Source organism: Aulonocara sp. 'chitande type north' Nkhata Bay, linkage group LG9, assembly GCF_057382095.1.
Source record: "Aulonocara sp. 'chitande type north' Nkhata Bay isolate Kocher_YH1m ecotype deep benthic linkage group LG9, A_spYH_male_GT1.1, whole genome shotgun sequence".
Classification (NCBI taxonomy): Eukaryota; Metazoa; Chordata; class Actinopteri; order Cichliformes; family Cichlidae; genus Aulonocara; species Aulonocara sp. 'chitande type north' Nkhata Bay.
In genome coordinates, this window is record NC_141352.1 from 27,376,510 (window position 1) to 27,402,316 (window position 25,807).

The following is a 25,807-nucleotide window of genomic DNA, read 5'->3' on the forward strand; positions in this document are numbered from 1 at the left end:
GGAGGAATGGGCCAAAATACCAGCTACTGTGTGTGCAAACCTGGTAAAGACCTATAGTAAACGTTTGACCTCTGTTATTGCCAACAAAGGTTATGTTACAAAGTATTGAGTTGTATTTTTGTTATTGACCAAATACTTATTTTCCACCCTGATTTACGAATAAATTCTTTACAAATCCTACCATGTGGATTCATGGATTTTTTTTTCACACTCTGTCTCTCACAGTTGAAGTGTACCTCTGGTGCAAATTACTGACCTCTGTCATCATTTTAGGTGGGGGAACTTGCACAATCGGTGGCTGACTAAATACTTTTTTGCCCCACTGTAGATCTGTTATCCATCACTGACATGACAACTACACAAGGACCTGCAATACACCAACGCTACAAACTGTATGTCGCCCAAGAACCCTCTTATGTGTTGCTGGCATTTGGACATTTTTGAGCAGGATTTGACATTTCCAATTACCATTTGGATGAGAATGCTACCACACACACAACACACTTCATTTCCTGCTGTAGAATGAGAGAAAAGTCAGTCAAAGTACATACAGTAGTTTCCAAACCTAGTCAGCCATTAAAAACTAGGCATTCGCTATGCATCCAATCTTAAATATACATGCTGGGACACATACAGATCTAGACTGTCAGACAAAAATGTGCGTGGCATTATTGCATAAATATATTATGTGTCTATTTCAATTTCTTTGATTAGGCTGGTGCAAATGTTGTTGAGTAAGAACATCATGTTTGCACTGCAGTGTGGCATGTCACAATTAAAAGCTACACTTTAGCTAGTAGCAGTGGCTCATGATCAAAGTAGCCATATTTCAATACTTGAATCTCTTGCTTCTTAAATGTCCTTCCATCTAATTTCTTACCCAGTTAATTACACATTGCTCCGTCTTACACCGTTCAGCTGCTATCCTTTCTGCACAGCCACAAGAGGCTAGCAACACCAGCCTCTTGTGACTGTGAGGGCTCATTACTAGTTGTTGGTATTACTGTGGATGGTGCAGCAGAAGCAATCCCGACAGCTAATATGTTTAATTTAATTTTGTTTAATCTATTTGTAGTTTCTTGTTCTTGTAATTATTCAGCTGCAGTTTTGCTTTTGTCATTCCATCTTTGTCAACCACTTCTTCCACATTAAACCAGCAGTAGTCTGTATACCCATAAAGAAAAAAATATATAAATATTGACCCATTGGCCTCAGATTGGCAAAAGCAAGACTCCTGTGTGGACTGTCTTAAAATGTAACAGTTAAAATGGTGCAATGAAGGTTAATCTTGAAGTCCTTTGCAGTGACTATTCCAGTTCCCAAGTACTCATGAATCTCCTTGAATGTTTCTTCCCAGATACCCTCTCTCCAAACCCACTTTGCTCACCAATCTCATGGATGGATTCTCTCCACAGGAATCTACATACATAAGATACAAGTAAGTTTTCCACACAGATATATTTAAAAAAAAAAAAAAAAACACCAAGAAAAAAAGGACCAGAGCCTGGGTTTCATCTAGCCACTCCCCTATGAAGGGGCTTTGACGAGGAATTAGGAACAGATGTGTCATGATTAGCAGGTATGTGGAGTTCTGCCAAGACACAAAAACTGGTACACACATGCACACATTTATAAACAGGGATAGCGGACAGGCAAGGCACAGAGCAAGGAGACAGAAATGACAAGACAGAAAACAGCACAGAGAGGACAGAGGGACCATGACATTACCAGTCAAGCCGTGTATATATGCTGCACCAGGACTTCACACCAGTTTCAGCTGTGAATTCAAGACCATAAGTGTTTATATGTCATATTCCGATCTTATCTAATTTGATATAGGTAATCTTGGTAAGACCTTTATTTCAATAACCAATCAGTGGAGAATGCATTATATTATTTTTGTCAAATATTTTTGTTAAATAAGATTAATGATTATTGAATAGGACATTAATCACGTAAATACTGACAAAGCAATGAATGAATAGAAGAATAGACATTGTTCTTGCAATTCAGTCACAGATTGCTATTACAGTGCACTTAATTTTCGTTTACATTTTTTCTTCTTGACTCGATGAGAATGATTTTACAGATCCGTTCGAAACTATTAGGATTTGTGTACAAGAGCACACGGATATATATTGACTTAAATAATTATGTCACAGTCAGTTATTGGATTCCCTGAAAGCGTGCATCTAATGGAGTGCTCTGGTATTGTGCAATGGTCAATCTCTTCAAACTGAGCCTTTGTTAGACTAAAGTTCCTAATGTGATCCTGAAGAGAAAAAATAATAATAATAATGAGCTCAGCCAATCTAACCCTTGCACAATGGTTCATTGACATGATTAGAAGTAAATAAAGTAATTACCCATCCTGCAGTTTGGCAAAGCTCCTGCATATAAATAGGCATCATTATAGGGTACAGTGGATGAGTTTGCTGAGCATTTCTACCTTTGGTGGAAAGCGATTTTGATCTAAATTGATTGCTATGGGATTATCCTGGATTTATTAAATATTAAGGCATTGACTTCCACTAATGTAGATAATTAGGGTTTATTCAAAGTCAAAACAAAATTGGCATAAAATGTGCATGGAAAGTGATTCATTACTGAGCCACTAGTCAATTCATCAATTATGATTTTCATTACATATCATAATTAAGAATGCTCAAGCAGAATTGATGTAGTTAGAAAGTCTCATTACCCTGCTATTGGAATTAACAAATACATTTTGAAATGCGTTGAAACATTTTCACATACACTGAACAAAAAAAATATAGTATAATCTAAGTCAAAGCAAAATTATTGATTAGTAAACAGCAGTGCCCCAGTTGAGTTCATTAGTTAGTGCCGTTTGCATTTTGAGTGACCATAGAAGTTCAGTTTTATCAGACGGAGAAGGACATTTATGATCAAAAACCACAAAAGCTTTCCTTTTACAATTTCAGGTAACAGATATTCCCTTTCATGATGATGGTTTTGTGCAGGAAGTAAGATTTCTGCACAAAACTGTTGCAATATTAAGTCCAGGAAATATTTGTCAAGCTGTAGAGCAGCGGTCCCCAACCCCCGGGCCTCGGACCGGTACCGGTCTGTGAGTCGTTTGGTTGAGGGTTGAGGCTCAGGTGTGAAACGTATGGTTTTCAGGGTTTTTATCGGTTTTAAGCGTTATTATGTTATCGTTTTTATCGTTAACTCTGTTTTCCTGGGTCTTTTTACGTGTGTTATGAATAAATCTTCTCTTTTTTTCATACCGGTACTAGTTTTATTTAGTTGTATTTATCCACGACACCTTAAAGGCCGGTCTGTGAAAATATTGTCGGGCATAAACCGGTCCGTGGCGCAAAAAAGGTTGGGGACCACTGCTGTAGAGAGTGCAGCTTAACCTAGATGCCAAAAAAAAAAACACCACCAAGATACCAAAAGTATTTGTCTAGATCTGCCATATAATGCAATACCAACCCAGGTCCACATAACTGAATGTCAAAATCTAGTGTGTTACTGTCATTTTATCTGACACTATAGAAAATGGGGAAAACAGGCTTTTACATTAAAAAAAATAAATAAATCAGCCCTCTCCTGCATTAGAATCATTTTCAATCATTCTAACCACTCAGACACCCCCCATATGTATAATTTGTAGCTCCTAACAATTGTATTCTATATTTAACTTTTCGCCACTTGAAATGCTTGTTACTTGATTGTAAATATATGTTTTATTGTAACTCTTCTAAAATGCATGTTTGTTATTTTTCTTGGGAGGACACTCTCTGTGAAACATAATACAACTCAGCAGTCTCATATTTCTTACAAAGAAGCCAGATCTCATGCTGTACATGTTTTATAGACTCGATATTGGCTGTTGCAAATTATGCCAAACTGCATAATAATTTGAGAGGCACTTACAATTATAAGCTTGTTGAAACTGCAGGAAAAAATTAAATACTGAAATTAAAATGTTGCAGCAAACTTGTTTCCTAAAAACAGAAATATACAAATGACGAAAACAAATGCAGAACAACTGTCTAGGCTCAAAGGGAAACAGCTTTGTGTGCCTTTGGCTCTTAGAACAAATCATGTTCTGGAGATAAAGTGAACTTTACCCATGTTCAGTTGTTTTGATGGTAGAGCACCTTGGTAACAAGAAGCGTACATTTATTTGAGCATATCCATATGAAGTGTTGAGTGGAGATTTAACAAAAACAGAACACAGTCTTTGAAGAAGCTGGCAGCACATCACTCACATTATAGAGCTGGCAAAGACTTGAGTGCCTTGCTCCTGGTAGTGATTGGTGATTAACAAATGTTTTGTCCTCGCCATAGATCTGGGTAATGGGAATGTAGACTCACCCGCTGGTGCTTGGGAGTTAATCACACAACAATGAGGTGCAGAGGAGTGGAAGGAAAGGTAAGGATGAAAAGGAAAGTAAAGGTAGGGATGAAAAGGGATGGGGTTGGATGTGAACTTCTCAAGACAAGGCCCCAAGTTTAATTGCCTTTGGATAATCTTATTGTCTGTTGGTTTGTGCGGGTAGCTCTCTCCCCATCCTATATTCTCTTCAGAGGTGGGTCTTAGGAGTCAAATCACTGAGAAAGCCTTTTCAGAGCAACATGGTAAATGTGGAAAGCAAAGTTGAGGCATAAGGCAAGTTAAATGGTGGCTCCAACAATTTGTATATATTTTCAAATTTGAAAGTTGAACTTTAAAGTTTTACTGAGACTCCTAAGTCACACAAAAAACCAATATGGTGTTGTTTACCTGGATGATTTCAGTTCCATTTACACCAATCAATCAGAACAGGTGAATGCTGATAATTAAATAGCTAAATATGTCTTTAATATACATTTTTAAAATATTTTCCAAGAACATTTATATTTAAATACAAAACTCCTGAACTCGATTTCTGGAGACTGCTGCCAGTTGCTTGGTGAAATCAGCAACAAAACTATATAGTTTTGTTGGTTGCAGCCCTGAGGCACAACTTTTACTTCAAAGGCAAATGCCCTTTCAATTTTAGATCACACTTTTTAAAGTTTCAGCCATTGGTCAGTTGGTGATTGTCATCATCTAGGTCGATGGCTTCCATGCAAACTACAGATGACCTGGGTAACTTGCTACTGACCAAAACAATCGCAACAACGTTTTTGGTCCAGAACTGCTGATCAAATACCAATAACCAGCAACCACTTGCAAACCAGTTGGAGGAATAGACATTTTTCCTAAGTGAAACCTCTCCTGTAGGTAACCAGACCTGTGTGACTGAGGACTTAAGAAAAAAAGAAGTTGTTTGTTAAAGAAAATTGTCTTACTTGTCACTTAAAACATTCATCTCTGCTTTATAATAGAGAGAAACATAGGCAGATTACTTTAAGGGACTAAAGACCTGAGTAACACTCTGGGCAACTTTGGGCTGACTCAGCATGTAACAGAGGCCACACATAATAGAGGACACACTCTTGACCTACTGATCTCCAAAGGCCTGAGCATTTCAAAGGTTACTGTGTCTGATGTGGGCCTGTCTGATCATTACTGTGTTTTCTTTGAAAGTAAAATCTCAGCCCACACAAATATATCAACAACAGTGATCACAAAACGGTGTATAACTGAACACAGTAGTGCAATTTTTAACCAGGTCTTCCCATTAACACCTGACCTGCCCAGAGGGTCAGTCAATGAGCTCGTCAATAGCTTCAATGCTAACATGTTAAATGTAATGGACACTATTGCTCCCATTAAGGTGAAGGTTATCTCTGGAAGGAAAAAGTCTCCATGGAGAAACTCCACACTGGTGAAAAATGAAAAAAGAGAGTGTAGGAAAGCTGAGCGCAGATGGAGAAAAACAAACCTCCAGGTTCATTATGACATTTATAAAGAGAAACTTCACAATTATAATTTACAACTGAGGAATGCAAGGAGGTCCTACTTCTCTGACATCATCACTAAAAACAGCCATAATGCTCGGGTCTTATTTTCTACAGTTGACAGGCTAACAAACCCTCCTGTGTCAGTGGCAGCTGAACTTCATTCGACCATGGCCTGCAATGACTTTGCCAAATTCTTCACTGAAAAAATCCAAAAAATTAGACAAGCAATTGGTACATCAACAGCAGATCCAGGATATGTACTGTGTCCACCAAAAAACTGTTTAAACACCATGAAACAGTTTCAACCTATTAACAGCAAAGACCTGGAGGACATCTTAGGTCAACTGAACTTCTCCTCCTGCTGTTTAGATGTCCTGCCAACAAGTTTTTTCAAAAAGGTCTCAAAGACTTTAGAGTCAGACCTGTTACAGATCGTCAACTTTTCTTTATTATCAGGTGTGTTTCCAGAATCACTAAAAACTGCTGTAATCAAACCTATACTGAAAAAGGACAATCTTGACAAGACACAAATGAACAACTACAGGCCGATCTCAAATCTCCCGTTTTTAAGTAAGATCATTGAAAAAGCAGTTTCTCAACAGCTCAGTTACTTCTTAAAACAGAATAATTGCTACGATGCCTTCCAGTCAGGTTTTAGACAGAACCACAGCACTGAAACCGCTCTGACCAAAGTGTTTAATGACATATGTCTGAATACAGACAGTGGAAAAATGTCAGTCTTAGTTTTACTGGATCTCAGTGCAGCATTTGATACAGTTGACCACAACATATTACTCAAACGACTGGAGAACTGGACAGGTCTTTCAGGAACTGTACTAAACTGGTTCAAAACATACGTAGAAAACAGGAAATACTTTGTATCAATAGGTAACTTCACATCTGAGCAGACAAGTATCACATGTGGAGTTCCCCAAGGTTCCATCTTGGGACCCCTTCTGTTTAACATCTACATGCTCCCACTGGCACAGATTATAAACAACAACAAAATAAACTATCACAGCTATGCAGATGACACACAAATATATATCACAATGTCACCAGGAGACCGAGGCCCTGTACAGGCTCTTGGTAAATGCATTGAGGAAATCAATGACTGGTTGTGCCACAATTTTCTCCAGCTAAACAAAAACAAAACTGAGGTAATAGTCTTTGGCGCCAAAGAAAAACGATTACAGGTCACCAGAGAACTTCAATCTATACATCTAAAAACCACAAACCAGGCGAGAAATTTGGGTGTAGTGATGGATGCAGACCTAAACTTAGAAAAACACATTAAGACAATAACAAAGTCAGCTTACTATCACCTCAAGAATATATCAAGGATAAAAGATCTGATGTCTCAACAGGACCTGGAAAAACTAGTCCATGCATTCATCTTTAGTAGGCTTGATTACTGTAACAGCATCTTTACAGGTCTACCTAAAAAATCAGTCAGACAACTACAGCTCATTCAGAACTCTGCTGCTCGAGTCCTCACTAAGACCAAAAAAGTGGACCACATCAGTCCAGCTCTGAGGTCCTTACACTGGCTGCCTGTCCGTCAGAGGATAGACTTTAAAGTTCTGATGCTGGCCTATAAAGCTCTGAATGGTTTAGGACCAAAATACATCAGTGACCTCCTGACCCAGTATGAACCTTCCAGATCCCTCAGGTCATCTGGATCCGGTCTTTTATCAGTTCCCAGAGTCAGAACCAGACACGGAGAAGCTGCATTCAGCTTTTATGCTCCTTATATCTGGAACAAACTCCCAGAAAGCCTCAGATCAGCTGAAACACTCAGTTTATTTAAATCCAGGTTGAAGACTCACCTGTTCTCAGCTGCATTTGAATAAAGCACCAAATCCACACTTTAAGCTTAAATTTCAAAACTTACATTTAACTACTGATTTTATCTACTGTTCTGATTTTATCTGTTTTGATTTTATATACTGTTGTTTGTTTGTTTGTTTGTTAATTAGTTAGTTAGTTTATTTGCTTGTTTTATTCAATTTTAAATCATGCTTTTTATTTGTTCTTGTTTCTAATGTCTCTGTAAAGCACTTTGAATCACCTTGTTGTTGAATTGTGCTATACAAATAAACTTGCCTTGCCTTTATATCTATAGTGGCATTCACAGTTATTTGGGCCTCTAAAAGTAAACCTGGACTTTATAACATGCGGTAACAACAAAGACATCATCCTTATGAGAATAATTTCAAGACTGCTGCCATGTTTTTCTTTACAGCCAGTGTCTGACTTTTTATTCCATCTGTCAGCTGTATTTGCATGGCTCCCTTTGCTTCTCAGTTGCTACTGTGTAACCAATAAGATTTCCACAGACCAGAATGGATTGAGGGGTGCATATAAAGAGATAACAGCTATAAAAATGGTGTACATGCTCATACAAATCTGGTGTTTACATGACCAAGCAACCCTAAAATAATGAGACAAATGACAGAGTGGTTTATTGTATGTGGCCGCTATACACTAAGATAGTGGTTTGATCACTGATTTTCTTACATTTATACTGAAGCATTTATGACAGTAAAGTGTGGAATTAACAACAACAACAAAAAACAGTATGAACATCAACATTTTTAGCATCATTATTAACTGGAACAACTACTTTTTAATTAACTTTTTTTGTAAGAAATATACTGTAATATGCTATTATTGTGTTATTTGTAGAATTGAGGTCTTCATGCTGCAGACAACCCAGTATTAAAAATGTGCCTGCTGGTGGATCATAATTATAACTCCCCTAGTGTGTTCTGGTCCAGCATTGAGAAATAAGCAGAAAAATATAGATTTTTCTTTCTCTGTACATCAGACCTTCACTGACTGCCAAATCCAATAAACGATAAGTCAGTCAGTCATTGTGTCCTTTTCTGGTCTTGGAAAATGAACTTATCTCAGATGCAAAATATCAAACATATATTTACATTTTTGAGCTAAGCTGTGGTTTTGACATTGTGCAATCAAATAAGGTGCACAGGTGTTATTCCAGCCAGCTGTTTATTACCTAGTGTTGTGCTACTTGGACATGATTCATTGTTTATGCATTGAACTGGTCATCCCATTTGTTGGCTATGGCATAATGTGATGCATTCTTTGTCTGCAAGTAAACATCTGGGATGTTTATCCCTGTCAGTCAGCAGCTTGAGCTGGTGAATGTGTATGTTTTATTAATCTTGCACAGATTTGAGTAAATTCTTGTTGAATAGTGAGTGTTTTAGTGGCTCTAAAGGTGATAGAAGTATAGAAGTAAGGCTGTGTTCCTTTTAGTTTTACACAGCATGGTATCTTGTTGATAAAATATGAGGTAATTAAATCTGAGCTGAAATATTTCACCCAAGCAGCCTCTTCGGGATTTCAATTTAAAAAGCCTTTTGTAAATGCTTCTGTCTTTTCCATATTTGCAGTCGTAATACGCACATTCAAGTTTGACAGTTGTCATTTTTTTCAATTACTATTTTAAGTGGTTTAAAGCAGTGACATCTTTCATTTTAACTGGGTCAGTAATACATACGTGAATGAAAAAATATGTCCGGGAAACACTGTGGAACCTCTTACATGTTGTCACTGTAATGAATAGGGGTTCTGATTTAAAGGATGCATCCTTCAAACAAATTTAGACCAATTTGAATACATGTGCTCCTCAATTCATTTCCATTAAATCCTTGTGTTTTCATGCTGAGAAGCATGCTGACAATTAATCAATTGTTGAAATGTACGTAAGCTCTCTGATATCTCGCTAGCTGGGCTGGCTTGGTTCTGAATATGTTTCCAGGATGACGTTTTTCTTCACAATTTTGGGCGGTTTAAGTAAGCATGTAATGCCAGGAGGGGTTAATTAAGTACATAACACTTTTGCATCCAGACGGTGGAGGTCAGACAGAAGAGATACCTCTCTCTCTTTTTTTTTTCTTTCCCCAAATCGTGGACCCACAAGCAATTCCTCTGTAGATTGCCTAAATAAGCACATACTCACATGGGCTACCTACTTACTCCTTGAGTGGAGCGACATGTGCTTATGATGTGCAAGAAGATTTTTCTAGTTTCACCATAAAGAGCAACACTAAAATATGGTGACCGATAACAGATGCAAAGCTAAGAAAGACCAGCTGCACAGTGACATGAATAATTTGTTTAGAATTATTCATTATAAACTAGGGTTAATAACAGAGTTTGATGGAAAGATCAGACAATTTTTTCCACCAAACCTTTTGTATGAGTATAATTCGAAGGCTGATTTTACATGACCAAATATAACACCTTGGGAAATAGTGAATAGCAAGTCCCAATTTATTTAGAGATAAGATTATTCACAAAAGCCAAGCTAAGATGTTCTGAAGCAAGCTTTAAATGGGAGCTGAATAAAAGCTCTTATGACCTCAGACGTCCTTATTATGTCGAGTTCTGTATCTGTTGGCGCTGCTGGCCGAAAATTGTTAAAGGCTACATGGAAAAAGCAAGTTTTCTCTTTTTGCTAGTCAAAAATGTGTCTGTTCCTGAGGTCCCTAGCAGTGCTTTGTTATAAAGAATTCGAGCTCTTGGTAAGAGGGATCTGCCACCTGTAGACTTTTTGAGATGTTATATTTAGTGATGTAAAATGTGTTCACGTCACATCCCGCCAGGACTGAGTTGTACATCTCACCAGAATGTCTCAAGAAACTATCTTCCACAATCTGTCAAATCGTGCAGGAGTGGTCTACCAATTACAGCTGTGAGAAGTGAGCAGCTGTCTTGGCTCTACAGACTTGCCGGCATGTCTTACCCTGCATTACATACATATCCTGATGTAAAAATGTAATGTTGTAAAGAGAGACACAGGTAAAATACAGATTAAAGACTGGAGAATAGCAGCAGAGAATTGCAGAGGATTTAATACTCAGTGGTTGGATAGGCTCATGATAGCGATGGTCCCTCAGATAGTGTTTTAAAATGGGGTCCAGTGCAGTAACAGTGCTGCCTCTGTGGTGATCAGATACCAGATTTTCCAAAAGTCTAAGTTATACTGAGAGCTGAGTGCATTTCATGGTAACTAATGTCCAAGTCTCAGCTTCTCAGTGAAAAACAGAAGAATAAAACGAGAGGGGTGGAAGGAGAGAGTTATTAGAGCTCACCGTAAATTGCATGGAGGAAAGGGAGCCTTTTAAATTACCATAGCTTTTCCTCTGCATGTTTGGGGTCATGAGGTAGCCTGAATTGCTACAATCTTTTTCTCTGAGTTTCTCAGCTCATACAAAATTTCCATTGAATCCATAAGTTTTGACAGAATGTCAGAATTTTGCCTCTTTGCCTTATATTTAAAATTGTGTTTGTCCAACTATTTATTAAAATGGGGTTAAAATTAGTTAGTGTCATACTTTTGCTGCACCTTTTGTAAGGCTGGGTGATATATCAAGCTTTTAAATATTTTTGATAGATTTTTATACAAGATATGAGAGGTGACAATATCGTTTATATTGATATAGTCTAGGTTACGTTATAATAATAATGGATTGCATTTATATAGCGCTTTTCAGGGCCCTCAAAGCGCTTTACAATTCCACTATTCATTCACTCTCAGATTCACACACTGGTGGAGGCAGCTACAGGTGTAGCCACAGCTGCCCTGGGGCAGACTGACAGAAGCGAGGCTGCCATATCGAGCCATCGGCCCCTCTGGCCAACACCAGTAGGCGGCAGGTGAAGTGTCTTGCCCAAGGACACAACGACCGAGACTGTCCGAGCCGGGGCTCGAACCGGCAACCTTCCGGTTACAAGACAAACCGCCAACTCTTTGAGCCACGCTCCACCATCACTACACCTGCAAGCAACGACAAGATGGACACGGCAGCTATCAAAGAGGAGCTGGTTGGTAAAAAGAAAACATTTGGAGATTACTATTTTATTGCTGTCAGTGTTAATCTCGTTAAAATGACGTTAACGGCATAACTGCATTAACGCGGCAAATCTCAGTTAACAAGTTACTGTGGATCGCCACGTGTTAACGAGCAAACCGCGCTAACACGTTGACGCCTGAAATCCTTTCGTTTTTTTCTCAAAAATCGACAGTGTGCCTCATGTATGAATTCTGGTTGTGTTTACTGACCGCGGACAAATTTTATGTAGTACAAAAACAACATTGTTTTATTTTATTTATGGAGCATTATTATTTAAGAAATGCTGATAATTTATTTCTGAGTAATTTTTTCATGTACATCTATGCTGTATGTTAATAAAAGTGCCTGTGTAAGATCTGCAACACAGCTTTGACTAAGGACTCTCTTTTTGTTGTTTCTTTATGGCTTTAAAAAAATATTGAGCAATATATCGTATATCGCCATCCAGCTAAAGAATATTGAGATATGAATTTTGGGCCATATCGCCCAGCTCTAACCTTTTGCATTAATGCTGAAGTTCTGAACCTCAATCACGTCTTGACTGGTTTAAAGTCCATTGTGAGGGTGTATGCGTTGTCCAAATTTTTATGGACCTAACTCTAAGAAACTGCAAACAGGCATTTTAGTCCCCTTAAAAGCAACGCCACCAACCTGAAATACTGGCACCTTCATCAAAATGTCTCTGCAGTGTGCCTCTAGTCATCCTTTGACTGGATTGTTGTTGGTAAAACGGGCAATTTGATTATTTGAGCTTTGAATGAAGTGTAGTTGATGCGTGTATAAAGGACATAATAATTCCATTTCTGGCAAATCAACCCAAAGCATAAAAAAATCTTTTTAAGAATAATTCAGCTTCAGCTGGGATTGCTTTCACAGAAAGACAAGTGTAGTTGGATCATTAACAAAGCATGTACAAAATTTTTGTCTTTCTCGGGGTAATTACTTAAAAATACACGCAGTTGAACTTAATTTACAACCATCCATATGAAGTTGAAAGGCTGTGACACCAGAGACTGGTGCCTAACCTTAAGTCCTTATCTTTAGCAAGCACACTCGGTGTTTACACATTGCCATGATATCGTAATTACTACAAGCTAAATATTTTATTGAACACTGAAATTTTTTGTTAGTTAGTGTTTAATTGCATATTCACTATCAAAGTCGAGCCACCAGGCAGGGATTGGTTTCCAGTGAAAAACAGTTTCTGTGAAAATGAGTGAAATAGAAAAGAGGCTTGTTTTGTGAGTATTCGTTTCACTGGGACACGAGACCAGTGTAATTATCACCAAAGCATGCATGTAAATGTGTTCATTCCTGAATATGTCAGTAATTTTTACAGGCTCCGTATGCCTGCAGCACTTCATGGTGTAAGTTGGAAAAACTAATCCCAGTCATGCAGTATGGGTGGACATGAGCAAATTAGACTTTTTCATGGTATCATGGTTGTCATTGCCTAAACTTAAAATTAAATAATAATAATAAATGTGGATGTTGCTGTAGATATTCTTGTTTTTTAGCATTTAATGATTTTTTTTTTTTTAATAAATGTGTATGTGACTTTTCCTGAAATGGAAAAGGGGTTATTTCTGTTTGAGCACTGGGGAAAATAAGAGAATCCATCTGTGTATCACAAACCCACATTATCGACTCATAGCATTTATTTCTGTTTGTCACCCATTTTGGTTTTAATAGCAGTATGTTTGTATCTAAGTAGTTTGCAGATGAGCTATTATAAGCATGCAATCTTCTGTTATAGATTAATCTGGCTCCATGTGAGAGAATTGGTCAGGGAAAGTTACTGAATGGCTCATGTTGCTACTGTCCATGGCCATCAGCAAATCGACATGCTGTGGTCATTTTGATCTAGTAATTAATCTTAATTAGTCTCTAATTTCCCTGCCTGATTTGCTACTGTGGCTTCGACAAATTCAAAAAGCACAAATAAAAATGTGAAATCACTTGCCTGAGTATAAGTAAGTACAACAACTACTTTGTTAAGTTCAGGGAGAGATTGTGGCTTGGGTTAAAATCTATTGCCATATTCCACCCGGGCTAAATGTGGAGATTTTACATCCATGTATTTACATATTCACAAGATGTTACTTGATTGGGAATGTAAGATTGCCATGACTGAATGCCAGAATGCCTCAGTCACTAAGTGTACCTCACTGTACTGCATATGTGATTTTTTCAGATCGTGGTTGCTTTCAAAATAGTGAAAACCAAACAAAATCAAATAAAAGCTTTACTGACCATTTCTCTTACAAATGTCATGTGCAAGTGTATCAGCAAGTGTATCAAAAATGTAGTTTGTCCAGTAGCATGCTTTGTTGTCGAGAGTGACATTGTTGTTCAGTTGGTATTTCAGGGAACCATGTAAGCTCAACGTGATCGATCTATGTTTTGCTGCCCTGCTGACAAGAATGAGAAATGAAAATTGATTCAAATCCAGGGATTTTTGCTACATTGGTTTTCAAAAGTAATTAAGAGAACATTGTATGGACAAAACCGATTGCTGTCCAGACCAGAAATTATGCAGTGCCAGGTCAGCCTATAGGCCTATTTGTATGAGTAAAAATTGTGTCTAATATTTTCCTCATCACATAATCACAGTAAGTGCCTATAGCTGTTTCCAATATTATGGACCAGATAAAGTACTGACTGGGTTTCTTGACATGCACAAGAATAATGTAATCAGCATTCAAGTTGGTGTTTGTCTCCTAATGCCTTCTGTAAACTGCTAACATTTTGCTATTCTGATCTTTGCTTGCTTTATCCCGACTAAAAAAAAAACGCTTTCTTGAGTGACTCACTGGGTTAAATAGGTAAATCCTAACATAAATACAGAAATAAAGTGAATATTCAAATGATCTGCAAATGTCCTAACCTTATTCACCCCACTGAAGCAAGCTAACAAACAATATATTTAGTTGTACTGCCATAAGGGTCATAATTTCTTTCAAGATTCAACCTTTGATACTTATTAAAATTCTATGTTTTGCTGAGTGTCAGAAAAGCAATGTTTTCATGAATTATGAATGCTAGTTTAGCCAGCCAAGAACCGTGTCAGGTTTACATATGCATCGTGCATAGATTTGTTATGTAGCATGCTTCTCCTTTCAAAAAAGTATTACCAATTTCAGATGGTGTGTTATCTTCTCAGACAGTAATTCTAGGATTTTGACCAATTGTACACCAGTCCATAATGCACAACTGTAAAAGTTTGCACTTTTAAAACTAGCTATACTTTTGCAGAACTTGTTTCGCTGGGTAGCATTTGCCTTGAGCAGCATACAAATGTTGATGACTTAACCTTTTTATATATCTTTATATTTAGAACATGTTTGGATCGTTCATGATTTATGACAAATCTACAGTATGACAGAAACAACCTTTTCTGAAGAAGTAGCATATGTCTATTTTGGGACACAGAATTCTGTAATTTTTTCATTAAAGCTGGTTTTTCATATGAAGTAAGCCACTCTTTCATCATGACTAAATCTAGTAGTTCTTCCTTATGTCTGTATATGTCTCAGTTATCCAGAACATAGTTGAAGGCAACTAGACTTCTTTAGGTTGATCCAAGAGGCTTCTTCAGTTCTATAAACAACTGCTCAACATTCACAGGTATTTAACATCTAGCGGGGGCCATTGCTTTGGAGATATTCCTGAGGGTCGCTGACCAGCTATTCCTTTTTAATCGTCTTAACAATTAAAATTATATATGTAGTTTAGAAAATACTAACCATAACAGTTTGTGTACATTGTTAGATGCTAATGTCATTTCATGGAATCCAACATTAGCTCGTGTACATCCATCCATCCAGCCCTTTTCTTCAGGTCACGGGGGGCAGCAACCTAAGCAAGAAGGCCCAGCCCTTCCTCTCCCCAGCCACCTCCTCCAGCTTATCTAGGGGAACACCAAAGTGTCCCTAGGCCAGCCAAGAGATATGATCGCTCCACAATATCCTGGGTCTGCCCCAAAAACAAACACCTCACCCAAGAGGCATCCTTGTCAGAACCACCTCAACTGGCTTCTTTTGATGTGGAGGATTAGTAGCTCTACTCTGAGCCCCTCTTGAATGGCTGAACTCCTTACCCTATCTCTAAAGGTCGGCCACTCCTAGGAAAAAGGTCATTGTTGCCACATTAGCTAGTGTACATAAAATTTTAAAGTCCAGTTAACATAAGTGGGACTGGTTTGGGAAGAATTGGAATATTAGTCCTAAGATTATTGCTTTGATGATCATTAGTACAAAAACTGAGCTCCCCATTGAATCTACCAACTTCATGCTAATACTAGTTGCTGATATTTAAATTTTTGTAATGCTGAGATGATATTAGTGGAGGAACTGACAAATGCTTGAAAATTACAGTAGCTAAACTGAGGTCATGAAAAAAAAAGTTTTATTTCATATCTAAGTCCTACCTTTCATTCAAAGGAAATATAAACACTTGTGCGATTAGGATTAAGATTCAACTTTGTTTATGCACATGTATAAATACAGGGTAACGAAATACAGTTTGCATCTAATCAGAAGTGCAATTAAATTTTCTGATGCGTCCCTTCTTGAGATCTTGGTGCATTTATGTTTCCAGTACTTTCATATTAAACACTGATATCTGAACAGAAGCCTGAACACAGTGTTTGCTGAAAACTATCAGTACACCCAAACATACTATGGTTATATTACGGATAAGAATTTGAAAATTACAACGATCTATTTTTTTTAATGTTTCAATGCATGTTCCTGCATTATATCAGTCAAACCTCTGCTGATTAATTATACGCTGCATTTATTATATAGGTGATATGTTGTACTTTGCATCCCTATTGCTGAACAAGTGGTAGTCCTCGCTGCCTTTTACCTCACACAGTGGTCACAAAATTGCACATCTGTACCACACCTGAGGGGAAAAAACAAAGTGGGAATTTTAACCCAGACAAACTGTTTTCTATTGCTCTTCAATTCTCTGTTATATTAGTAAACCTATTACTCTATATGGCAGCAGACAATTCACAATTACACAAGTTCCAGCCACTTCTCATCTGCATAAAGAACTATCCATATTGAGCATGATCTAAAGAGTAAAAAATGGGCTGATAAAACAGAGGGAAAGGGTCATTAAGCACCAGGTTGGGAGACAGACAGAGACAGCTAGGGAGACATAGAGTCCCAACTTCATCAAGATTAATCACTGACATCTGGTGCCTTGGAGGACCTAGTTAGTAACCCTCTGTTTTCCCCCTGGTTGGGTGTGAATCATCGATGGCAGGCGGAGACGGAGGAAACGCAGCCCCGGATGCCTGTTGTATCTTTTGTCACACTGGGTGACAAAAGTGTGTAATGAATGACAGAGAGAAGGTAAAGAGTATGCCAAAACAGTTTTTTATTCAGATTGTACTGCTGCCAGATATCTACATATATACTGTAATTGAGTAATGGGATTTAATACAGTATTTATGACATAGTAGATATTTGCAGAATAAACAGATGGATAGACAGATAGATAGATAGGATTGCATTAAACTGAAAGCTTATTAAAATTTGCATAAATGCCAAAATACAGTAATAAATCCTGGTGTGTGTGTGTGTGTGTGTGTGTGTGTGTGTGTATTCACGAATCAGCTTAATTATGTGTACAGTGTTATTTTCATTTCTCCAGTGCAGGTCTATATAATCGATTATGATTACGATTCTAAAGTTCATAATTTGGTAAAAATCCAATCCATGTAGCTTGCCAGGTAGTAAAAACCAGCCAGCACATTATACTGAATTTAGAATAAATAAATATAAGGTGAGAATCCTTGACACCTATCGGTTGATTTAACAGCACCCTCCTTGCAGATTGCATGGAGAGAGATGAATTGACGGCGTGGTGAGGATAGACAGAGAAGGTCATGCAAGAGTGGGAGCTGGGGGAGAAAGAGAGGGGGTGAGGGAGTGCGGAGTCAGAGTTCTCTATTAACTAGAAGCCTAAAGGAGGCTCCTCTTACTAGAGCCCTGTTCTGGCTACGCTGTTTTATTATGTTCAGTTTTAGACCTTGGGCTCTGGCTTATATAGAAAGACTCTGACCCACATCTATAGAAGCTTTGTCATAAACTTATTTTTATTATGAAAAAGCAGGGCCATGGGGCCAGTGCTGATGCTTGTAGAAGTGGAGCAGGTGAGCCGGTTGATGCTATTACAAACTGGATGATTAAGTCTGAATGAAAATTAGATAATTAGATGTGATACAAGAGGAGATGGGAAACAGGGCAGAGGTCAGTCCGTACTGGCATTATTGTGGAAATGTGTGTTAGTATGATGTTCAGTGTCCGTCTTTATTTTTTCAGATAACTGTTGTCTCACTTTGGATTTATGATAACAAGTAAGCAAGTTTTTAACTGTTAATTGTGACCATTTAAACAATGAAACAATAGTAATAATACAAATCTAGTTACCATTCAGTTAACTACAATTAAGGAAGGAATTAAAAAACATTTAAACTGTGAAAAGGTTTATGATATTTATAAATATTTGAATCTTTAAGCTTTAACCATGTCATGTACACCTTGGTGGTCCTGAGTTTTTTTCCTGCCTTAATTCTAAATCTAGATTCAACAAGGTGCTGGAAACACTCCTCAGAGATTTTGATCCACATTGACATGATAGCATCACGCAGCTGATGGAGATTTGTCAGCTGATTCACATCTGTGGTGTGAATCTCCCGTTCCACCACATCCCAAAGGTGTTCTACTAGATTGAGATCCTGTGACTGTGGAGGGCATTTGAGTACAGAAAACTCAATGCCATGTTCAAGCAACCAGTTTGAAATTATCTGATCTTTGGGGCTGGAAGCAGCCATTAGAAGGTGCATACACTCCAGCCATAAAAGAATGAACCAGATAAGCAACCGTACTTTTAAACAATGCTTATTTGGTTAAACTTAACCCAAAGTGTCCTGAGAAAATACCCCTCAAACCATTACACCACAAGCCTAAATCACTGATACAAGGTAGGGTGGATTCATGCTTTCATGTTGCTTATTCAAATTGATACTTATCAGGCAAGAAATTGTTGTTTTTCCAATTGTCCGTTGTCTGCAATTCATTTTCTATTTGTAGCTTACAGATGTGGCTTCTGATGTGGTCTTTCACCATAATCCACATGTTTCAGTGTCTGATGTGTTGTGGGAAGATCTTCTGCATAAATTGGTTGTAATGAGTAGTTTGAGTAATTCAGGTTACTGTTACCTTCTTATGATATAGAATAGAATAGAATAATCCTTTAATTATCCCACAAGGGGAAATTTGGGTGTAATAGCAGCAAGAAAGACACAAACAAACAGTACACAAGACACAGAACAGAAAACATACACAATTTTTACATATTCACATCAAGGACTGTTATGACCCAGGGTCATTATTTGCAGTACGGTGTTGTTATTGTTTGTATTTGTATTCAGTGTTGCTTGTTTCCAGGTGGAGGCCACCCATTGGTGGAGGAAGGAAAGAGGCCAGCTACAAAAGGGGTTGGACTGGGTCGGCGAGGAGACTTCCTGGTTTCCCGTGAGCTGTGTGTCTGGGGACCGTCGTGGTGTGTGACTGCACGGGGCTGCAATATTAATGCTGAAAAAGGGGTTGTACCTGGGCTTGGTAGCTGTAGGGGTGGGAAGCCGTTTTCTTTTATTCCCCTCTTTTCTCCTGTTTCGGGTAGGGAGACAGGTTAGAGAATTGTATTTTGTTTTGGGATCGTGGGAGGTAAGTTAGCTCTGTTTTTCTTTCTAGTGTGTTTTGTTTGTTGTTTTGGCATCGCCCACCCTGAAGCTCGCTACCTGTTCAGTAAATAAATTAACCAACTCTCGTCATTCTGCCGTGGTGTGATTTTTTTTGTCGTTATTATGTATCGGGTTTATCTTTTTGTTGTGTCGCACCCCGGCTTCGGGCCGGTGTGTAACATAAATGGGGGCTCGTCCGTTTGAGGGATTTCGGGGTCGTTTGTGTGTAGTGGGGTTCGTGTGGGTGTGTGGGTTTTTTTTGTGTTTTTGGGGGTTGTTTGTGTGGGTGGCCGCGGACGGAGTTTGATGTGGATAAGTTTGCCGAGGCGCCTTCCTTGCAGCAGTTGAGTCGGTGTCGGAGGGAGGATTTGCTGCTTATTGCGGGCCGTTTTGATGTGCGAGCGCCGGCGGGGGTGAAAAAGGATGATTTGCGACAGCTTGTCACGGTGGCTTTGAGCGAGCGGGGTTTGCTGTCGAGCGTGCCGCTTGTTGGTGGGACGGGCGGGGCGGCTATGGAGCCGTTGGCTCCGTTGTCTGTTCCTCCTGTGGCCGCCCCCTCTGTGGCTCCTCCTGCTCCGGTGGTGGGGTCGTCGGCGGAGGAGCTCCAGTTGTTGCTCCGCATTAAGGAGGTGGAGTTGAGTAGTCACCGGTTGGAGGTAGAAGCGATGCATTTGAGGGTGAGGGCGTTGGAGTTGGAGCGCGGACCTCCACCGCGTGCCCCTGACTCTACGCCGCCCACGCCTGCGCCCTCTGTGCTCCCTGCGCCGCCGGCGCCTGGTCCCGCCCCGGCTCTCCATCAGGATTTTGATGTTGGGAGGCACATTAAATTGGTGCCGCCCTTTTGTGAATCAGAGGTGGAGTCGTTTTTTCCTGCTTTTGAGCGTGTGGCTGCCGCGTTAAAGTGGCCGGAGGAGGTCTGGGTTTTACTGTTGCAGTGTCGGCTGGTGGGTAGGGCTCAGGAGGTGTGGGCTAGCCTGTCAGCATCTGAGAGCTTAGATTATGGTGTGGTTAAGGCTGCCGTATTGCGTGCTTTTGAGTTGGTGCCTGAAGCGTACCGTCAGAAGTTTCGGCAGTATGTGAGGGGGGGGGATCAGACTTATGTGGAGTTTGCGCGCGAGAAGGGTTTGCTCTTTGATCGGTGGTGCCAGGCTAGTGAGGTTAAGGAGTTTGCACAGTTGAAGGAGTTGATGTTATTGGAGGATTTCAAGGGGTGTCTGCCGGAGCGGGTGGTTGTTTATTTGAACGAGCAGAAGGTCGTTTCCCTCGCGAAAGCGGCGGTTCTGGCAGATGAGTTTGCTTTGACGCACAAGAGGGGTTTTTCCCCTCCGTTACGTCGGGGTTCTAGAGTTTTGCCGGAGGTGGGGGGGGGGGCGTTCTCCCCCGCTCTCGCGGCATAGCCCTACGGTGGTCGCTGGGGACCGCCGATGTTTTTTTTGTCATGAGCTCGGTCATCTCGTTGCTTCTTGTCCCGTGCTGAGGGCGAGGGAGGGGGCGCGGGCCGACATTTCGGGGGGGGCCGTGCAGTGTTGCTCCGCGGTAACCCGCCCTAGCTTAATGCCGGTTGGCGTCGTTCCGCGGGGGATAGATGAGGTGTTTCGACCGTTTGTTTCGACAGGGTTTTTATCGTTGTCTGGTGATGCGGGGGACCGGGTTCCGATCACCATCTTGAGGGATACAGGGGCGAAGCATTCGGTGGCGCGGCATGGAGTCGTGCCTTTCTCTCAGCAGTCGTACTGTGGTTCTGATTTGCTGGTGTGGGGTATCAAGGTGAGTCTTTTACGCATGCCTCTCCATACGGTTACTTTGGCCTCGTCCTTCGTATCGGGCGCTGTGCGGGTGGGGGTTCGAGATCAGCTGCCAATTGAAGGCATTGATCTTGTTTTGGGAAATGACTTGGCTGGGGGAAAAGTGTTTCCGGCTATGCCGGAAGTTATTGAGTGTCCTACTTCGGATCGGTTATGCCAATTCCCGTCGGAGCTGGGTGACCCCACAGTTTATCCGGCATGTGTGGTTACTCGTGCTCAAGCTCGTCGCTTGGGTGGTGAGGTGGACATATCCGAAATGTTTCCGGACGGCTCTGAGCCGCATGATAGTTCTGTTCCGGGGGTAGATGGTGGGACGGCGAAGGTTTTTAGTATGGTGTCGGAGAAGGAGGCAGCAGGTATCCGCAGGTTTGTGTGTGGTCAACTCCGTGACGAGGCAGACCTGAGCATGCTGACCTTGGGAATTTTAAAAAAGAGATATCAGACACACAACAAATGTGACTCATTAAGGCCAGAAGTAAAAACTTTCATGAAACAGGTGGTGCAAGAGGAACTGATGAAAATGCAGGATAATGATGAAAGTGAAAGTGACTCAGAGACTAAGAAGCTCCAGAACAAAAGGAAAAGAGAAAATGGAAATGACGAGGTCATGAGTGAGAGTGAAGATGAATCCCAGAGGTGTGGACTCGAGTCACATGACTTGGACTCGAGTCAGACTCGAGTCATTAATTTTATGACTTTAGACTTGACTTGAAAAAATGTTCTAAGACTTGTGACTTGACTTGGACTTTTACACCAATGACTTGGGACTTGAATTGGACTTGAACCGGTTTACTTGAAAAGACTTGATATTTTACCCCAAATATAAAATTTAACATGCATATTATATAGAGATTGAAAATGTGACGTCATTCACGGGTAGAACCGCAAAGGATTCTGGGAACTCGTGGCAAGCGGTACTAGCGCACGCAGGCTTTCAATTAAAATCAGTTATACAGCGATAAAAAGAAACACAAAAATGTCAAGAAGCTGTTGTATTATTAACTGCAATAGCCGGTCGCATGACAGCCACGGGAAGCCGACGGGTAAAGAGATCGGTTGTTATCGGATTACGTCGTTGAAGAGAAATTGTTCGAGCCATGTTTCCGAAGTAACAAAGACGCGACTGGATTGCAGCCATTCTAAGACCAAATATAACGTCCCAGAACACTCCAGCTCACAGGTTAGTCTGCTCCAAGCATTTACACGAAGGTCAGTGTTTTTTAGTAGTTAATACGTCATTTTCATAACATAATTAGTGATATAGGTTACAAGCAAGTCTGGCGCTGAACAGAAATTGTCGCGCTATGCTCCTTTATTTATTGTGCATAAATAGTGAATTGTCCTGACACAATATTGCGTTTCGCTTCTGTTATTATGGTACATTGACAAAAACATATACTTTTATTCACAGGATAAAACAGGTTTTTTGTATCACTAATTGTCCAGTACGATTACAGCATACAATATTATTGTCACTGCTACATTTCTGTGATGCTACCAGAAATTATTTCCACTACTAATTAATTACCGTTGAGCTCAAAGGTCCTATTAATAAACGGTTAAGGAATGTGTATTTATGATGACAATTTGTGAGACTGGTAAACTTATGATACGTACGATGGTCTTTACTTTCTACACGGTGCATTTCAAGGTCCTGCACCCATCCGTCGGTAAACTGTACCTGGGCTTGTTGCAGTGACCTGAAGTTACTAAACTTCATGAGTGTATGCACTCACTCCAAGAACCGTATGATTATAAATATGCATATAAATATGCTACAATGAGATAGCTGACTTCATCTAACTAGCAAATGTTGTCCAGGCTACGTTGGTGATACAGTTTTTTTTAATGTGTATGATATTTTTGTCATGCGATTTTAAAGCTGGTCCTACAACCGCATCCAAGAATAACATGCAGCTTATCTCAGAACTGTCGGTGAAAATTATTCTTGGAGCTAGGTTTAATTGAGCTGCATTTTAAAGAGGTGCAATTTCACAATTTGTGTATATTTTCTACGTTCACTTTTGTCATGTGTTGAGAAAAACACAGATTTAAAATTACATGGTCTAATATTTACATTTAGCATAACTGCAACATTATTTTTTCGTTGTTTTTTTTTTTAAAGACTCGAAAGGACTTGAAATTCAAAGTTTCAGACTTGTGACTTTACTCGGACTTTTACACCAGTGACTTGAGACTCGACTCTGACTTGCCTGACATTACTTGAGACTTGACTTGAGACTTGAGGATAAAGACTTGAGACTTACTTGAGACTTGCAAAACAATGACTTGGTCCCACCTCTGATGAATCCTGGGCAAAGAAATCACAAAATAATCATTCAAGCTCATCATCAGAATCTGAGGTTCAAGAGGACAACAAAACAGAAAGTAAAGAAAGCAGCAATGATGAAGAAAATGCCAAATCTCAAGCTGATGGTGAAGAGCCAGAGGTGAAAAAATCACAACAAAAGAGAAATGAAAATCGTCAAATTGACAGTGACGAGTCTTCTGATGAGGAACTCAGTGAGGAAAGCAACTGCAGTGACAGTCCAAAGAAAATGGTGAGAATGAACGTCGAGACAGTAACCAGCAGTAAAGATGAAGGAAGGAGAACACCACTGAGTGATGCAGGAAACGAATCAGATGGAGACTGCAAGTCAGAAACGAGTGACAAAATTAGGAGCGACGAGTCTTCTGACAGTGAAAAAGAAGATACAAAAGTGGAAGAGAAAACCAGTGACCCAGACTCAGTTTCATCACTACCTTCTTTGGAAGATGAAAAAGAAAATAAGACTGATAAAACAAATGATAAAAAGATGAAGAAGAGTGTGAAGAAAGATGAGAGCACCAGAAAACCAAAGTCTGATGACAAATCGGTGGCGAGGCTTGAACGTTATATTGCCCTCTGCGGCGTGAGGAGAAATTACAAGAAGCTGCTGGAGGACTGCCGCTCCCAGGTGGCTGTTCTGAAGAAGGAGCTTGAAGAGCTTGGTGTACATGGTCAGCCAACTATTCAGAAATGGAAAAAGGTGTGAAGAGAGAGCAAGCTCAAGAACTGGCTGCTCTTGATGTCAACAACATCATTACCACACAAGGTCGACCTACACGCAGGGGTGCCTCAGCAAGTCAGAAACAACAGGACTGTCCGTCCTCTGAATATCAGCGCACTCTAAACTCGGAATCAGACAGTGATCAGGAAAACAATACCCACAGAGGTCGCAGGAAAATGTCCGAATGGGCCAACCTGCAGGGGATCATCAGTGATGACACAGACAGTGACTGATGAGTCTGGTTTCCCCCTAGGAAGTGTTCGATTTGTTTGTTTGTTTTAATGTTTTTGATACTAGGTCTAGCATCTCTCTAATGAGATGCTTGATTTTAGGTGGGGGGGTGTTATGACCCAGGGTCATTATTTGCGGTACGGTGTTGTTATTGTTTGTATTTGTATTCAGTGTTGCTTGTTTCCAGGTGGAGGCCACCCATTGGTGGAGGAAGGAAAGAGGCCAGCTACAAAAGGGGTTGGACTGGGTCGGCGAGGAGACTTCCTGGTTTCCCGTGAGCTGTGTGTCTGGGGACCGTCGTGGTGTGTGACTGCACGGGGCTGCAATATTAATGCTGAAAAAGGGGTTGTACCTGGGCTTGGTAGCTGTAGGGGTGGGAAGCCGTTTTCTTTTATTCCCCTCTTTTCTCCTGTTTCGGGTAGGGAGACAGGTTAGAGAATTGTATTTTGTTTTGGGATCGTGGGAGGTAAGTTAGCTCTTTTTTTCTTTCTAGTGTGTTTTGTTTGTTGTTTTGGCATCGCCCACCCTGAAGCTCGCTACCTGTTCAGTAAATAAATTAACCAACTCTCGTCATTCTGCCGTGGTGTGATTTTTTTTGTCGTTATTATGTATCGAGTTTATCTTTTTGTTGTGTCGCACCCCGGCTTCGGGCCGGTGTGTAACAAGGATATGAAAACAGCCTGGGCATTTTCTTCTGACCTTCTGTTCACTGGATATTTTTGATTTTGCAAATCCAAGAATAAGTTGTGTGGAAAAATCCCAGTAGATCAGCAGGTTCTACAATATCAAGGCCAACCCATATGCCACCAACAACCATGCAATTTTCAAAGTAATTTAACATCAGAACCACCAAAGAAAAAAACAAATCCTGTAACTCTGTTAAATTAAATCTCCGTCATGTTTTTGACTTTTCTTAAAATAGGCTTATTCATCAAATACTGAAGCTCCAGGTGTACGGGATCAGAAGAAAAATGATAAAAAATAATCACCACATTCACCAAGTACTAAATGTCAGGTTGTCTGGCAAAATGGTTGTTTACATGCATTTTAATGTGAAGGCGGCTGTAATACTAGCCAGAGCTAGCTAAATGGGATTGATAAATTAATATCTAGCGTACTGTCGTTAAATAAAATATGAATAATTTCTGCTGGGATTTTGAATCGGGGCGGAGTGGGGAGCGTAACCGATGGTGTGGCGGAGTTGCTGGC

At 40.0% G+C, this 25,807-nt stretch overlaps 1 long non-coding RNA gene and 1 pseudogene across 1 annotated transcript; both read left to right on the plus strand.

Moving 5' to 3' along the window:
* The first annotated feature begins 1,361 nt into the window (after window positions 1–1,361).
* Window positions 1,362–19,602, plus strand: LOC147322268 (uncharacterized). The gene is made up of 3 exons (XR_015130909.1): window positions 1,362–1,438; window positions 4,321–4,405; window positions 19,217–19,602. It is a non-coding gene; the product is annotated as an uncharacterized LOC147322268 (long non-coding RNA).
* Window positions 19,603–21,429: 1,827 nt separating this feature from the next.
* LOC147322269 (uncharacterized) lies at window positions 21,430–25,208 on the plus strand (annotated as a pseudogene).
* The last annotated feature ends 599 nt before the right edge of the window (window positions 25,209–25,807 follow it).